General features: G+C 40.7%; 1 protein-coding gene across 2 annotated transcripts in view; it reads left to right on the top strand.

The window, feature by feature from the left end:
- The first annotated feature begins 2,888 nt into the window (after positions 1-2,888).
- The window catches only part of abhd2 (abhydrolase domain containing 2), a 36,935-nt gene continuing 22,026 nt past the window's right edge, over positions 2,889-17,797 (top strand). Inside the window, 1 exon segment of one of the 2 annotated variants that reach the window (NM_001142063.1) lies at positions 2,889-2,922. The gene's annotated coding sequence lies outside the window, so the exon portion shown is untranslated. 2 annotated transcript variants of the gene reach the window in all.

Genomic DNA, 17,797 nt, shown 5'->3' with positions numbered 1-17,797 from the left:
GGACCAATATCGGCAGCTAGAATCGGGCCGTGTATAGCCACCTTAAGAGTTGGCATGTTTTCAGATATTAAATAACCTGTGTTGATGTAAGGGGAGTGGAGTGGTAACATAAAGGGTTTGCTTTGACATGGTAATCTGGCTTGTTCATTTTTCATAATAACTCTGTAACTAAAAGCTCCTGTTTTTAAAAACATGCGATTGCATAGATACTAAATTACTTATGAAACGGGACCAAGGAATATGCAATGATCAATCCCCTGTTCTTTGTCTGCCCTTCTCTAAACCTGGCACGTGGAATCTCCCAAAATACTGAAGCGCCCACTGAGGGGGGATTCGATGCGCAAGAGCAGACAAGCAGTCTCCCAAGTCTCCCAGCCAATCCCTTGCACTGAGGGGGAGCCATGGTACCACTTGAAAGATGGGTTGAACTTGGCCACAAACAGAACACACATCTGCCCAGATATTTAAGCAATGGACATACACAAGCATACTCAGCAACAGCAAAATGGTTTAATGCTTGGTAATGATTGGTGGACCTTGACACTAAAGACGATTAATGACCAGCATTTAAAATATAATATTAGTTTGTGAGGTTACTACTAAATGGAGGCCACATCAGAGATTTGGCCATAAATTATAGCCTAAGATCCTGAGGTCACAAAAGGTCTGCTGCTGATTTTACATTTAAGCTCCTGAGGGGCCATCACAGGCACTTTAATGACTAGAATTCTCAAACCCACCAAGTGGCTCAGGTGAACATATGAGTATGATAGTAACACATGATTTTTGTTTCCCGTGGTTTTTTTTTTTACAGATCAATCAGCAGATACAGTTTGAGAGCAGAAAAGAAGCAGTTGGTACTTCTCCTTTGGCCATCAAATCATTAATTCTGGATTTTAATCTTTAAAATCGCTTTGCATGTATTTAACATATGCTTAATTTCCTATACTCAGTCACAAGGCTGCTGCCTGGATAGTATTTCCCCAACCTAACTAGGAATTTACTGCCAATGACCAAGGCCAATAGTAAAAATTTGCTGGCAAAAATTATCTCACCGCCCTGTTGCTTTTCTGCCAGGTCATCCCAATTACACCTCCAGTCCCATCACTGGTGTACCAAATGCAACCCCTAGACATACCCTGCTTACCCCTATTTCTGGCCCTGGGCTGAACCTCTTATATTCCTGTGCTGTCTACAACACAGAATATATTATTATCATCATCTGTATTGTTTATAGCATCAGCACATTTACAGAGATTAAACATACCGTATTTTTCGCCGTATAAGACGCACATTTTCTGTGCGTACTGACGTCACACGCACAGGGCGCAACCTTATAAAAGCACAGAAGCCGCGGCACAGAGAGGAAGACATCACGGGAGCCGGAGGCCGCTGGGGGGAAATGGAAGGTGCTTGGGGGCAGGGGGGGAAGATGAAGTATGCTGTGGGTGTCGTGGGGGAGCTGGAGGATGCTTGGAGGCCCTGGGGGACGCTGAAGGATACTTGGCGGGGGCCCAGGGGGAAGCTGAAGGATACTTGGGGGGGGGCCCAGGGGGAAGCTGAAGGATACTTGGGGGACCCTGGGGGAAGCTGAAGGATACTTGGGGGGCCCTGGGAAAGCTGAAGGATACTTGGGGGGACCTGGGGGATGCTGAAGGATACTTGGGGGGGCCCTGGGGGAAGCTGAAGGATACTTGGGGGGGCCCTGAGGGAAGCTGAAGGATACTTGGGGGGGGGGCTGGGGGAAGCTGAAGGATACTTGGGGGGGGACCTGGGAAAGCTGAAGGATACTTGGGGGGGGGGCTGGGGGAAGCTGAAGGATACTTGGGGGGGGGCCTGGGGGAAGCTGAAGGACCTTTGGGGGGGCCCTGGGGGAAGCTGAAGGATACTTGGGGGGGGCCCTGGGGGAAGCTGAAGGATGCTTGGGGGAGGCCCTGGGGGAAGCCTCATTATGTGCGAGCCCAGAAACAATTAACTTTATACAGTTGATATAAAATATTTTACTACAATATTTGCTTCAGAATCTTTTTTTTCTAGATTTTCCTCCTTTAAAATTGGGTGCGTCTTATATTCTTATAGGGCGAAAAATACGGTAACTCAAATCAGCCCCTGTCCCAGAAGTTTACAATGTAAGGTCCCTGTCACATTCACACACACTCTGCAGATTGTGCTCAGACCAAAACTGCAGTCACGACCCCCATTCTGCAAGACAGAAATGCTACCCAATCAGCATAGCTGTATCAAGTAGTATTTGCCCCAAGACAAGATGCTCCCCTGCCCGTTTCCTCCCCACTGACATCCGCTTCACACAAGAAAGAACTTACAAACTAGTTCCCTTTTTCTTTGAACAGGCAGCATAGCACCTTTGGTGGTGGGGGTTAAACAATTTCCCCCTGATAAGTGCAGTAGGACTTGCTCTCCCACTTACACTCTACAAAATCTTCCTGAGAAAATGGCCGTCACCTTTTTCGTCTGTATATATGTGCCTTTTTTCTTTTCCATCACACAATTGTGCATAAAATCCTCTCTCAATCTATAAAAGGCTATTCAAATGAACCACCGCAACAGCAACGATTCCTCTCTCAGATCCTGGCTGACAGAGAACAGTATACACAGCCTCCAGCATTTAGATAACAGTTTGAGTGACATAAAATGTAACCAATCGTTAAGCTTCTCTGCTTCCAATAACAGCGTGCCTGTGAGACGTCTATTTAGTGCTGCCCTGCTCCAAACCAATCATAAACTGGCAAAAATAATTGACAGGGCTCTTGTCCAATGAGATGTAGAAGATTTAGACAGCCCAGGTGTCAGGGAAACAGATGTAGACAAGGGACTGGGAAATGGGAAGTCTGAGGGCGGCGGTAGTTGATGCGCTGTGTGTATGAGAAGAGAGCAAGAGGGAAGGAAGAGACCAGATGAAAGGTGAGGAAATTTGTGTTGCTTTATACTGAGTACAGTGTATATTTTTGGGAGAGAGTGAATTCCATTCAATTGGCCACGTATGTTTTAACGCTGTATATTCTATTACGCAACACTACACTAAATTGGATTTGTTCTAATGATTCAATCCGTTCAGTGTCAGACTGAGGCCGCATGGGCCAACCAGAGAAGCTGATATCAAGGCCCAACAATCATTACAAAGCCTTAAAACATTTGCTTATTTCTCAGTATGCCTGAGTTTGAGAGTTGATAGTCAGAAACAGCACAGGAGAATGGGAGCTGTGGCCTCCTCAGAGTTTGGTTCTGGTTTATGTGTGTGCTACTTTACATGATACATTATGTGGGTTTTAACACCAAATCACCCCCCCAGCCATGATCACTGAGGTCTATGGTAAATATTTCTTAAAGAGATATGAAAACAACTGGTGTGGCAACTTCTGCAAAGATTCCTGCAGTGGATACACACAGACAGCCGGCATAGGATAGCACAGGCAGCCAGACAGCAGGGCTCATTTATGTCCGCAAGTAGGCAAAGTGCAATTTTCAAGCACCGTCGTCATGGTTTTCCCCACAGTGCACTATTTCACACAATTCCAGCATCATTGTGGCGACAAAGTAGTGATTCTCTTCTGGACAGGTTTAAGTCCGATTTGCCAAAAGCTCCAGGGTTCCCCTGCATCAGAAGGTGCAGTATTGCCTAGTTTGGAAGGGAAGGCAGGAAGGGCTAAGAGGTGGCAAGCATAACTATGGGGAGAAAAAAGCACATCAGAAAGCACCTCTGTATCCTTATCTTGCTTTTCCATTTAGGTCTGTGGCACATTGTCCCTTTCTTGGGCAGCATATTTCTCCCAGCATAGAAAAGGCAGATCCAGGCCAATACTTATTTGTATATAAGTGCATTGACAGTAATGGAACTTGACTGTCACTTCACGCACAGGGGCGATTTTAGAAAACGCTTATGTGCATTTCTAGCTGCAATCTGCCCCATGTACAAATATGTTAGTGGTATGCAAATAGCCTTGCACTGTGCAACTTCCCCAGAGAAGCTGACCCTGCCAGTCCTGTATAAGGGCTCGTACACACAGGCTATTTTATGCATTTGGCACAAATTTAAGATGCATGTTTCAGTGCACCTAAAGGCATTCGCTAATGATTCCACTATATTCTGCATGGTTGTACTCGCAAGCTTTCAGTGTTCCATTCGCATTTCATTGTGTTTTTCAGACGCAGCATGCTGCGTTTGTAAACACATTAAAAAAAACAACCATGTGTACTACCCTCCTGCATTCCACTGCTTTTCTATTTGGCATCTGCAGGCGTCTGTATATTTTTAATCAGCATTTCTTTTCAGAGAAGCAGAAAACAAACCCACAGAGGTTATAAACTCCCTGAGAATGCCATACCTTTTTTATTTTGGAAAGAAAATAGAAATACTGCTGGAAATAAATAAAAAAACAGAGGCAGAGCCTTGAAATGATACTAAACAGTTAATGCTGTAACCTCCAGAAAGGGGCAAGGGACCACTAGAGAATATTTTGATACACCAGCTGTCCATTTTGACAGTGATCACCGTATTTGTCCAAATGGACAAGGCTTTTTCTCTTCCAACATGTAATTGGAGCTCCACATCTATCTATACCATACTGTTATTTCATCTGCATATGCAAGTATCTATTTAAATAAACCATCGCAATAGCAACATTTCCTCTTCCAGCCCCTGGCCGTGTCAGAGAACAGTATTCACATCACAGCCACTAGCACTTAAATAACCGTCTGAGTGACTTAAAGTGTAACCAATCCCTAAGCTTTCTGCTCCCGGTAACTGCATGCCTGTGAGAGATTGTTTTGGCCTATTAGATGCTGCACTACCCCACACCAATCACAAACTGGCAAATATGATTGACAAGGCTCTTCTCCAATGAGATGTAGAAGGCTCATACAGCCAAGTTGCCAGGAAAGCAGCTGTAGACAAGGGACTGTGAAGTGGAAAGTCTGAGGGCGGTGGTAGTGGATGCACTGTGTGTATGACGGGAGAGCAAGAGGAAGTTTCTCCTGAAGGAAAGGAAGAGACTGGTTAAAAGGTGATAGAATTTGTGTTGCTTTTATTTGGAGGTGGGCAGGAGAAGTGAATTCTATATGATGGGATTTATTCTATGTTTTAACGCTGTGTGTCCTGTTATGCAATGCTACACTAAGTTGGTTCATTCTAATGATGCAGTTCATCTCTTGCTGAACTACATTTCCAGCAGATTCCTTGATCTAAGTTGCTGAGAAGTGTAGTTAAACAACAGATGTGCATGGCAGGTAGGAGAGCCATGTCAAGGTATAGACAGCTGCATCAGGAACACACAGGCTTCCATTGTTGTAAGTGTGTAATACGGTATTGGATTGGCCTCCATAGAGCATTAACTCTTAAGTATCATTTCATTGCTCTGCTTGTTTTATAATTTCAAGCTGCCAAACTGGTTGCTTTGGTTTATAAAATCCCATAGACCTCCTTGTCTAGTCTAGAAGACAAATTGTTTTAAAAAACAGTGCCTATATTAAGTAAACAGTAAAGATTGAACAATGATCCTCTGAAGCATGGGCACAATACTGCAAGATGAAAACACTGGCTGGCAAAATTAGCTTCTCAGGAAGAATTTGCACCGTGTCAATGGGGAGCAGAGCTAACATATTAGGCAGGATTTGGAGATACTTAAACCTAAAACAGCCATGTAATCTGGGCCGTAAGCAGCATAAGGAAAAAGTTGCAACATGTTTAGTGCACACTAATTGTTACCCTTTGCAGCCTGTCTGTATGTATGCACTGCATTGCTCTGTGCCCTCACACTTAGGGGCTGATTTACTTACCCACGAACGGGTCGAATGGAGTCCGATTGCGTTTTTTTCGTAATGATCGGTACTTTGCGATTTTTTCGTATGTTTTGCGTTTTTTTCGGATTCTTTACGAATTTTTCGGATCCAATACGATTTTTGCGTAAAAACGCGAGTTTTCCTATCCATTACGAAAGTTGCGTAAAAAGTTGCGCATTTTGCGTAGCGTTAAAACTTACGCGAAAAGTTGCGCATTTTTCGTAGCGTAAAGTTTTAACGCTACGAAAAATGCGCAACTTTTCGCGTAAGTTTTAACGCTATGCAAAATGCGCAACTTTTTACGCAACTTTCGTAATGGATACGAAAAACTCGCGTTTTTACGCAAAAATCGTATTGGTAACGAAAAATTCGTACAGAATCCGAAAAAATCGCAAAACATACGAAAAAGTCGCAAAATGTTCGTTTTCAAGTCGGAACTTTTCCAATTCGGGTCGGATTCGTGGGTTAGTAAATCAGCCCCACAGTGTTAGGAACATAATGCAAGCAAAATGTACATCTGCCCACATAACATTAGCCCTGTATCTGTCTTTGTGGAAGCTGCATTAGAGTTCTGCATTGGTCGGGCAGACCCCAGCGTGACCCGCTGACCTGCACCCCCCACTCAGTATGTCCCCCTACTTAACCCACTACCCGACTCAGACTGCAAATAGATACATTGCGTTCAGAACCTGGGACCCACAAAACTAGAAGTGACATTGCTTTGAAGCCACAAGGGAAAAAAAACTTACTCCCTTACTCCATACGCCATACTCCCTTAATGGGCGGGAGGGACAACTCCCGCTGCTTAGCTGGATACCCAGGCCAGTTACCGGACTGCCCCCACTGTCAGAAAGACGAGGACTTTCTGCCCGAAATCCATCCTGCTTTGCAGGTATTTCGCTGGTATCTGTTGTGATGCAGGACTCTGAACTGCATCACCGATCAACTGGGGCAATAGCAAAATGATTCTGTTCCTGCCAGTGGTACTGCAGTCAATGTTTGGCGAAGAGATGGCCCATATTGTGAAAAATCTAACCTGCCATAATTGTTACTATAGATTATTTAGAATAAGGACCCTACAGAGAAAGTATCTACATTATAGATTGTAGAGTGTCAAAACAACAGTGGAAAACCTTATTAATATCTGTGGAAGTAACTCTGTTTTATTATGCAAATGAAGAAACTCTCAAATAGTTTTGGCACTTTCCCTTTAAAGTTTAAGTTCAAGAAGGAGTAATCTGTATGCTAATCCCCTCCTCTAAAAGGGTTTGAGTCAGCCATTACTTTATGTAGATAGAGCAGAGTTATAATTGCTGCCAATTTACTAGTGGGGGGGCCTCCTCTGGCCCATCTGAGAATGTGATGTCTGATGCTCACTATCAAAACTGTTACATATAAAACATACTACCAGGGCTAGATTTCCAGTCTGGGCACCCCACGAGTTGCGCCCCACCTTGCCCCCCCCCCCCCGGGGGTGGGCATGCGCGAACAACAGGTGTGCGCAGAAGGCCACACTTGCATACGGAGCAGTGGGGAGAAGTACAGTGCATACTACATTGTATTGATGGTAGATGAATATATGGTGTAAACAGGAAAGGGTTAATGATAATTATTTTACAGTGGAGCCCAGTAAGAACTTGTCCAACCATTATACCTTGGCAGGCCAGTCCATCTCTGTTCACTGCATCACATAAACACAGCGCTTACCAGATCTTCGTTATTTTTATGGTTGTTTTTTTTTATGGGAGGATCTACAGCAGGGCTGTCCCAACTTGAAGTCCCATTGCTGGATGTGGTCTTCCTTGGGATTTTTTTTATGGCCCTTCAGGTCTACTGGAGTCTCTATAGACATCTTTGCATGATATAATTCAATATAATACAACCTCAAACATTTCATATGATAGATATTATATCAGCTGTATGTGAAAAGCTTTTCAGCACTGATCTGCAGCATTAAGGGCATCTCCAGTGAACTAAGTGTTTATTTGTAAGCTATTATTCCATCTTTATGTTATAATGCATGCATTTCAATCTTTTCATTAGTGATATTTTCACCTTTTACTAGAATTCCTTAGCAGAGACTTGCAAGCCCACACAGAATAAATGTTTAAATCTGGGTTATTTTAATAGATGACTTGCTTTAGAGTCACTTATTTGCTGGATGAGACACATGACTCTGCTATTCGAAGTACGCAAGCGTTCTTTCCACAATCCTCTTCCACTTGTTTATGACGAATAAAAAGACAGCCTCAAGAATATCAGATAACCCAATGCAATTATCATCTGATCTGCCTTATGCTTTCTATTGGATAATGGAAAATGGCAGCACACATGCTATCTATGAACAACTGATACTGGCCAAGTATGTTGCACTCATATTTTAATCTGATGTAATATGGCAGGAAATATAAAGAGGCAGATGGAAATTTTTAGCATGATTTGTCAGGGCTTCACAATGGCAAATACCATACAGACAGCAGGCACAATACTTATTAACTGTTTATGACAAGCATTAAACTTTTGCTTTTAGCACATAACATACTTAAAGGAAAAGTAACACTAAAATTTTTTAAGTAAAAAATCTATTCTACCCTGCCCCGATAATTGCCCTATCCTGCACACCATTTATTATATTGAATGCTTTGTTAGAAAATACCTGCTAAAACTTGGCTTCCGGTCATTTGAAATAAGGCGATACGGCGATGCAGGGCAGAATCCACTATGCGACGATCGATTGATCGATCCTAGCCCGACTCCAACTCCTTCCTATATAGAAGGCTAGGATCGATCAATCGATTGTCACATAGTGGATTCAGCATTACTTTTCCTTTAACCCTCTCTCAAGAAAACTAATCCAAGGATAGGCAACCTGTGCTACTTCCAGTTGTTATGAAACTAGCATTGCCAGCATTTTTCTGTTGGTTATTTAGATTAATGGGTTTCTGGTGACTGTAGCTGTAGCATAAAGACTGCCTATATGCTTTATAAAGATAGGTACAGGTATGCTCACAATGCTCAGGACCCAGGGTTTTCCAGATAAGGGATCTTTCTGTTATTTAGATATCTTAGGTGTACTAAAAAATCATTTAAACTAAGAATGCATCTAATCCAGGATTCGGTTCGTCATTCAGCCAAGATTTGACCATTTTCAACAGGATTCGGATTCAGGTGAATCCACACTCCTGGCCAAACCGAATCTAAATCCTTAAAATCCAATTTTCTGCCACATAAACGTGTAAGTTGAAATTTTTTTGCTGAGCGTATGGTCCTCTTTAACCCTTCCGTATCCTGACCTGATTTGCATATGCAAATTCGGATTCTGTTCGCTATTCGAATTGTTCACAAAGGATTCGGGGTTCGGCCGAATCTGAAAATAGGGATTTTGGTGCATCCCTAATTTAAATATTAATTAAACCCAATAGGATTGTTTTGCCTGCAGTAAAAATTAATTATATCTTAGTTGGGACCAAGGTACTGTTTTATTATTGCGAAGAAAAGGATATTTGTTTTTAAACTTTGAATTATGTCATTAAAATGGACTCTATGGGTGATGGTCTTTCTGTAATTTGGAACTTTCTATAAAACAAGTTTCCAGATAACAGATCTAACAAATGTAATTTTTACACCTCCATGTTATATCTCCATTCATTCAGTATTTATATAAGAAATCCTGGGATCAACCGTGTGAGACCTTAAAGCAAATAAGGAATTAGAGCTAAGCTTTAGTACATTATACATGCTTTACATTTCTACCAGGTTATCCCACCTTCCCCCAAGTAGCGTGACTAATTTACTCCACAGTGATCGTAATTATCAGATTTCTATGTTCCTCGTAAGCCGCGACTAGCTGAAAATTGCAAAATTGTTTGTATGGATGAAGTAAAACAGTATTTCTAACTAGATTTTTTGCACTGTGTCATATCTTTGTATTTCTCTATCTAAGTTGTATTAACATATCAGTGAACAATAAAGTAATCTGTTTGGAATAATGTGCAAGTTTGCATTCTTAAGGGTAGTTTAGTGACAGCTTTGTGTGTCATGCATTATCTTATCGGTGCCGCCTAACCTGCTTTGTAAATAGGGAGCTGCTTGTATCATCATTTCAGAAAAGCAGTGGATGCTGTGATCACACACGCCATGTCTCACCTTACAAGCAAAGATAGGACGGTTCAACATTACAGCCTGAGTATCCTGTGTTCTACTGCTGAGATGGATGGACATGGGTAGCTGTTAGAATCTTTTCATTAGTAGATTACAAGACCTGCAATATAATGCTAGCCCTGACAGCACTGTAACAGAAGTAGAACATCAGATAATGTAACTTTAATTTGTTTGTTTTAAATAAAGTCATAGTGCTGTCATTACTGTAATAAAAATATAGGCAAATAAATAGATAAATTACTGCACTTAGGATGAATTAGGTGAATAGTCCATACAATTATATGTGCATTTGCAGTATATCCCTGAGGCTAAAGGTGGCCATACACAGGCAGATTTAAGCTGGCAATTCAATTTATTCAGACAACAGCTTATCTTCCTGTGTATGGGGCCTCCAATGGGCCAAATCTGCCTTGTTTGTACTGTGAGAGAATGTAAATCGCCGCGTTTGCCATCCCACCTGGCGATTTACATTCTAGCCGGTGGGATGGCATTTTGTCGAGATTAGTCACCTGCGACAAGGTAAATTTGTCATGCGGCGACTAATCTCCCCGTCTCTCACAGCCCTTACAGTTAGATCCAGTCCTGTCAGTGCACGCAGATAGAGGGGGCGGAAGGCAGCAGAATGGCTTTTCTTTGCTGGTGTATATACCGGTACTAGTCATTGTTTATTTAATTGATTATCTCCTCAAAACATGAATATGAAACTTTGTTGTCTTAAAGGAAAACCATACCCCCAGAATGAATACTTAACCAACAGATAGTTTATATCATATTAAGGGACCTATTAAAGAATTTTGCCTAACTGGAATATATATAATTACATATTGCCCTTTTGCATCCTTTCCCTTCATCCACCATTTAGTGATGGGCTGTGTGCTCCCTCAGATCACCTGACCAGAAATAATGCAGCTCTAACTGTAACAGGAAGTAGTGTGGAAGCAAAAGGCAGAACTATGTCCATTCATTGGCTGATGTGGCCGATATGTATGTGTGCCTTGGCTTGTTTGTGTGCACTGTATATCCTATGATCCCAGGAGACAGCCCTTAATTTTTAAAATGTCAGTTTTCTATTTAGGTGTACCCAATTGCACATACTACTAAAAAGAAAAGTATATTTTTTATAAAAATGGTTTATTCAGGTGAAGCAGGGTTTTACATACAAGCTTGTTTAAGATACATTGTAGGCAAATAATCTTACCAGATGCCATTCCTTTTCCCACTATCCTTAAGGCTCGGGTCTCCAAACTTTTTTACCCGTGAGCCACATTCAAATGTAAAATGAGATAGGGAGCAACACAAGCATAAAAAAATTGACTATTTGGTAGCCCCTATGTGGACTGGCAGCCTACATGAGGCTCTGTTTGGCAGTACACCTGGTTTTTATGCAACCAAAACTTCCCTCCAAGCCATAAATACAAAATAAGCACCTGCTTTGAGGCAACTGGGAGCAACATCCAAGGGGTTGGAGAGCAACATGCTGCTCGCGAGCCACTGGTTGGGGATCACTGTTTAAGGTATTATGTAATGACATGTCATGGCTGTCAGTGGTCTGCCTTCCATATATGCTGAAGTAGGCCACTGCAAAAATGCACCGCACACTTGCAAAAATTGTGCAGACTCTTCTGGAGCTGTTTGACAGCTAAGATAAAGCTGGCAAAGTTATTTGTTACTTGTCATGGTCTTGTTTTTGTAATGGGGATGGAGATGAACATTGAACACAAAAAAAGAAAATTAGTTTTCAGTTCAGTAACCATGGTTACAATGCTAAAACATTAAACCGGTCTTTAGGGTTGTAGCAGCTCGTAGGCATGAGAGCTGATAGCGGTAAAATATCACATTGTATGTTTTACCACACCATACCCATTACACAACACAATCTTCCAACTGGCTTGAATAAATCTGACATCTCCAGCACCAGTGCTTTTCACTTTAAACATGCTCTTGGGAGCAAATTTAGGCTCAAAGTGCCATCACTGGAGCTGTCAAACATTTCCTATTCAAATGAATGGGAGTTGTTAGAGGCCGAGTTACATACTTCTCCCTAGCTTAAATACACTAGCAGAAAATATACTACGTATTCCATAAGGCTTAGAATCCTGCAGTGGGTGGTGTATTGGCCAGGTAGGTAAATGTCTCCTGCTTTCAAGAAACCAGTCATTTCAATATGCTTTGCCTTTAAGCAATTTTTGTCTCCACAGTTAATCTAAATATATACAAAACACCTGTTGGATTATTTAATGTTTGCTGACGCTAGCTGAACAGTTGAGCAGTGAATCATATGGAATTACAGACAGTACAGGGTGCGTGCTGCTTATGAGCACATAACTTTAATGCGAGCTCCTTCTAACTAATACAACCAATATTTCCAGTTCAAATTCTATAGGGAAATTTGTATGTGTTTAAATACCTAGAGTATAATTTATGCCCTGTGATGTTAGTTCTTTTCTCTTCTATAATAACTGAAATAATGTTATGTTTCTAAATCTTCTCTTTCCCAGAGGAAGAGTTCCCTGTGGCATTTACTTGAAAACAAGCTATTTAAATACACTTTACACAGTGTATAACTTTCCCTTTTTCATTAAGAACACCCTTTTCTTAAAGGAACAAAATATATAACTTTTAAATCACTACATACAGTGGTGTGAAAAGCTATTCGCCCCCTTCCTGATTTCTTATTCTTTTGCATGTTTGTCACACAAAATGTTTCTGATCATCAAACACATTTAACTATTAGTCAAAGATAACACAAGTAAACACAAAATGCAGTTTTTAAATGAGGGTTTTTATTATTTAGGGAGAAAATAAAATCCAAACCGACATGGCCCTGTGTGAAAAAGTAATTGCCCCTGAACCTAATAACTGGTTGGGCCACCCTTAGCAGCAATAACTGCAATCAAGCGTTTGCGATAACTTGCAATGAGTCTTTTACAGCGCTCTGGAGGAATTTTGGCCCACTCATCTTTGCAGAATTGTTGTAATTCAGCTTTATTTGAGGGTTTTCTAGCATGAACCGCCTTTTTAAGGTCATGCCACAACATCTCAATAGGATTCAGGTCATGACTTTGACTAGGCCACTCCAAAGTCTTCATTTTGTTTTTCTTCAGCCATTCAGAGGTGGATTTGCTGGTGTGTTTTGGGTCATTGTCCTGCTGCAGCACCCAAGATCACTTCAGCTTGAGTTGACTAACAGATGGCCGGACATTCTCCTTCAGGATTTTTTGGTAGACAGTAGAATTCATGGTTCCATCTATCACAGCAAGCCTTCCAGGTCCTGAAGCAGCAAAACAACCCCAGACCATCACACTACCACCACCATATTTTACTGTTGGTATGATGTTCTTTTTCTGAAATGCTGTGTTACTTTTACGCCAGATGTAACGGGACACGCACCTTCCAAAAAGTTCAACTTTTGTCTCGTCGGTCCACAAGGTATTTTCCCAAAAGTCTTGGCAATCATTGAGATGTTTTTTAGCAAAATTGAGACGAGCCATAATGTTCTTTTTGCTTAAAAGTGGTTTGCGCCTTGGAAATCTGCCATGCAGGCCGTTTTTGCCCAGTCTCTTTCTTATGGTGGAGTCGTGAACACTGACCTTAATTGAGGCAAGTGAGGCCTGCAGTTCTTTAGATGTTGTCCTCTGGTCTTTTGTGGCCTCTCGGATGAGTTGTCTCTGCGCTCTTGGGGTAATTTTGGTCGGCCGGCCACTCCTGGGAAGGTTCACCACTGTTCCATGTTTTTGCCATTTGTGGATAATGGCTCTCACTGTGGTTCGCTGGAGTCCCAAAGCTTTAGAAATGGCTTTATAACCTTTACCAGACTGATAGATCTCAATTACTTTTGTTCTCATTTGTTCCTCAATTTCTTTGGATCTTGGCATGATGTCTAGCTTTTGAGGTGCTTTTGGTCTACTTCTCTGTGTCAGGTAGCTCCTATTTAAGTGATTTCTTGATTGAAACAGGTGTGGCAGTAATCAGGCCTGGGGGTGACTACAGAAATTGAACTCAGGTGTGATAAACCACAGTTAAATTATTTTTTAACAAGGGGGGCAATCACTTTTTCACACAGGGCCATGTAGATTTGGAGTTTTTTTTTCTCCCTTAATAACGTAAACCTTCATTTAAAAACTGCATTTTGTGTTCAATTATGTTATGTTATCTTTGACTAATAGTTAACGGTTTTTGATGAGAAGAAACATTTAAGTGTGACAAACATGCAAAAGAATAAGAAATCAGGAAGGGGGCAAATAGTTTTTCACACCACTGTATAGTGTATCTGCATATTAGGGGGGACAGCTATGGTTGTTGTTGTAACCTCAACTACTGATACAGAATATGCCATTTATAGCATTTTTTAAGCTACAATCAAAACACCTGATCACCACATATTAATAATACTGAATGCCCAAACCCAGATGAGAAGTGTTGCAATGTTACAGTTATGTAGAAAATTGGTGGAACTGCTGAAACTGAATTTCCCTTATTTTATTGAGGAGGAAAAGTGTATTGTTTTCTAATTTCATATATGATTTACTTATAATGACTTGCATTCCAATACATAATACTGTCATATTGCCATTATCAACCTTTGTTAGATGTGCCTATAACGACTGGCTGTCTCATTACATATTATTTATTACATTTTATGTTTCTCTTAATGCCCATGTCAGTGTTCTTTTTATTTACTTGATGTAAACAGATGTCATTGGTGTCACACCCAGGAGCTCTCAGGCTTAACTGATCCTTTGATAAATAGGCTCTTAAGACAGGCATCCCCAACCTTTTATACCAGTTAGTCACATTCAAATGAAAAAGGTTTTGGAGAGAAACACAAGCATGAAAAATGTTCCTGGAGGTGCCAGGAAGCCTACAGAAGGCTCTGTTTAGCAGATACATTGGGGTTTTTATGCAACCAAAACTTGCCTCCTAACCAGAAATGTAAAAATAAGCCCCTGCTTTGAGGCAACTGGGAGCAACATCCAAAGGGTTGGTGAGCAACATGTTGCTCACAAGCCACTGGTTTGTGATCACTGCTTTAAGATTTAATATTTTCAAAAGGGACGAGACCATTCTTTACTACAGTCTCGCAAACAATTTTCAAAAGCTGATACAAGTAAATATGGGTTAAAATATATTCATAGGGAATTTTATAAGAAATGTTATCTGTGCCAACCCAAAATATAATCTTTTGCCTAATAAAAGAAAACCTAAATCTAAACAACTTTGCAATATACATTCATTACAAATTTGTAATGGTTTTTCAAGTGTTGTTCATATAATTGCTATTAAAAGCAGTGTTTGTCCTTTTCTATTTTCTGCCTTGGCGGCTCTGGCTTTTGAAACAATGTACAAAGCAAGACAAAGCAGCAGATTGACTCCTTGCTAGAGGAGGTTGGCTTTTGCAACATTGTTTAAAAAGCTATAAACAGGACTAAAGGTGGCCATACACGGACCGATTTTTTACTTACAAACGACCGATTCCCCAACGATCCGATGCTATCGTTAAGTTATCGTATAGTTGGTGGTGTACGAACGATCGTCGGCCCACTAAACGAGCCGACATTATCGTCCCCAAAATCGATCGGCCAGGTTTAAAAATGTTGGTCGTTTAACGATAAAATCTGCCAGTTGGTGTGAGTGTCAGACATTTGTCTTTCAACGATTGTTCTCTGCGCATGTCACGATTGCCAGCAACGACATCGATCGTACGTAGATGTACGATCGTAGGTATTTTACGATAATGGCAACGACATCGATCGTACGTAGATGTACGATCGTAGGTATTTTACGATAATGATGCGACAAAATCTTTCCCGAATTATCGTTGCCCGTGGATGGCATATCGTATGGGAACTCGATCGCCATACGATCGTTTGTCGATATAATCGTTCATCGCACAACGAGCGAAATCGCCTCGTGTATGGCCACCTTTAAGTAAATGCTGATTTCAATAGCAATTACATTTACTAATACCTTTTAAAGGAACAACTGTTGCTTAACTCCTGTTTATGACTTTCTAAACAATGTTGCAAAAGCCAATCTCCTCTAGCAAGGAGTCAATCTGCTGCTTTCTCGAACATTGTTTCAAAAGCCAGAGCCAGTTTAAAAATAAAGCTGGGTACATAGATAGGCTGTACAAAATAAAAATTGCTTCTTATATAGTTAGCCAAAAATGTAATCAATAAAGGCTGGAGTGAGTGAAAGTCTTGCGTAATAGCCAAAACACTACTTCCTTTGCAGCTCTCTTACCTTTTTGTTAGTCAGCAAATTCAGGGGGGCCAAATGGGACATAACTGCAGTTATTTTGCTTTTTATCCTTAGCACACAGGTTAGATTCAAAAGCAAACGGTTGTCCTATATGCCCCCTCCCCTCAAGTCACTGATTTGGTTTCTGACTAGTAACAGGTTAGAGAGCTGCAAAGGAAGTAGTGTTCTGGATCTTACGTTAGATATCCATCCGTTCAGTCCAGCCTTTATAGATTACATTTTTGGTATATGATCAGTTGGCCCATGAGCTGTACAAATGAATACCATCATTTTAGAATATGACATTTTCAAACATTTCAGATAATCTGCAATCCAACAGGATCTGTGGATGTTCTTTTGGCATAGAATGATCAACAATGGACAAACTGCTTGACCAAATCTGGGCATGGATGACAAGCTTTAGAATGTGGTAGTGATTAGACCAATTTATGAAATATGTTCCATTGTATCTCACATTTTTGCTTCTTTTTTGTGTCCTCTTCATTATTTCTCCTATTATTTGTCCTGTCCATTTGTCGTCTTTTTTTGTATGTTTATGTTTTTATTTTGTCATCTGGTGGGCTGTCTCTCTCTCTCTTCTTTTGCCTTTTTTTTTTTTTCCTTCTCTCTTGTCCTTCAGTCACGTTTTAGCTCTTTTTCTTAATACCCCAGCACTTTGCAGCTACTGATCCAATAACTTATACTATAGGGGATAGTTTTTTGCTCACTGAACAGAAGGTTTTCTGTTGTCAAACATTATTGAGATGCCATTTATAAGTGTATAAATGAGATTATGCAGAGAGAAAATCTACGGTGCACTCTGTAATCTTTCCATGTTTTATGTATATTTAAAGGAAGGTAAATTTGACACCTTTAAGGATTTTTCCCTTTAACTGCCCATTCAAGTTATAAATTGAAAGGATTAAGCCAGCCACTGCTTTAGTATTTGTAGCTATAAGTTACTGAGAACTATCATTAAGAACCAGTAAGAACAAACCACATCACCTGTATGTGATTCTTCTGCACCCTGTTAATGGTGCATCAATGTTATGTTTGTAATGCATTGCACTGCTCATTTATAAACCCTTAGCACATTTGCAACTGGGCAGTAAATCATTGTAACCAATCAGTGATAGTTTGTTTGAGCCAGATGGTAAAATAATGAAAATAAAATTTTAGTTGCAATGGGTTGCTGCTTTTACCCAGTGTTGATTAATAAGTCCTGGTTTACATATACCTGCCTACCTTCCTGAGATTGTTCTCTTTAGAGTAATATATGTCACACATTGCACCAGCCAGGCATTATATTTAATTGTATAAATCCAAATTACTGCTTTCAAAAGTAAAGGTGGCCATACAGTGGCAGACAAAAGCTGCAAACTTGGTCCTTCAAGTTGGGCAGGTTTGATTTTCCCATTTTTACTGCATAAGCAATATGTAGGGTGATATAGGCTCCTCTGTTTTATCCAGCTGTCGACATCCCAATTTAGCATACTCTGTGGCCAAATGGGTCCCAGATCCCCTAGTTTAGTGACCTTGTTAGAAGTTCACTTTTTTTTTTTTTAATGATTTATTTCCTTAGAATAGACTCTATGGGCGA

Source organism: Xenopus tropicalis, chromosome 3 (assembly GCF_000004195.4).
Source record: "Xenopus tropicalis strain Nigerian chromosome 3, UCB_Xtro_10.0, whole genome shotgun sequence".
Classification (NCBI taxonomy): Eukaryota; Metazoa; Chordata; class Amphibia; order Anura; family Pipidae; genus Xenopus; species Xenopus tropicalis.
This window is presented reverse-complemented; position numbering and strand designations above follow the sequence as displayed.